At 44.6% G+C, this 634-nt stretch overlaps 1 long non-coding RNA gene across 1 annotated transcript in view; it reads right to left on the bottom strand.

The window, feature by feature from the left end:
- LOC112550002 overlaps nt 1-634 on the bottom strand; it is a 21,389-nt gene continuing 20,755 nt past the window's right edge. The window contains exon 4 of the long non-coding RNA XR_003093660.1: nt 1-618. This is a non-coding gene — a long non-coding RNA (uncharacterized LOC112550002). The remainder of the gene's footprint in view (nt 619-634) is intronic.

The following is a 634-nucleotide window of genomic DNA, read 5'->3' as shown; positions in this document are numbered from 1 at the left end:
AGGAAGTGTTATAATCCCCATTTTACACATGGGGGATCTGTGAATAGACACAATACACAGAAGGGCCTGCTTTGCAGAACTACAAAGCGTGCAAAACTCCAGCTGTTCTTCATGGAGCCTGCAGGTACTTTGAGATTCAAGCTCTAAGTGACTTGCCTGCGGATACGGGAAGACATGGGCACACCCAGACACTGAATTCGGTTGGATCTTTTGTGTCCTTGCCCAGTGCCTTAACCGCAAGATTACTGCCTTTGTATTCTGACATATTATAATGCTTCCGGTTTCTTATTCGAAAGTTGCATAGCAATGCAGTTACATAGCTGCGCGCATTCACCAGCAAAGCTATTAGCACAGGATTTGTTGTGTTGGTTGGTTGGTTTGTATGCTGGGTTTTTTGATGTCTTAATTTCATCACCAGAGGGTGCTGGAGTTCTAGTCTCATTAGTTTGCCTCTTGCCTTCTTAAAACACACATCCGGCTCCTGTTATCAACCTGTCCCTGCTGTATGGGAATCAAAGCAAGCTGCATCTTCATGTCCAAGAAGGGTTTTCTGTTCTTATTCCAATTCACTTTACAACTGTGTCTTCTCAATGGTGCTGCATCTTCACAGGCTGTCAACTGATGGGGAGGGAAA

Source organism: Alligator sinensis, unplaced genomic scaffold (assembly GCF_000455745.1).
Source record: "Alligator sinensis unplaced genomic scaffold, ASM45574v1 scaffold651_1, whole genome shotgun sequence".
Lineage (NCBI taxonomy): Eukaryota > Metazoa > Chordata > Crocodylia > Alligatoridae > Alligator > Alligator sinensis.
Note: the sequence above shows the minus strand (reverse complement) of the source record. Positions and strands in the feature narration are given on the sequence as shown.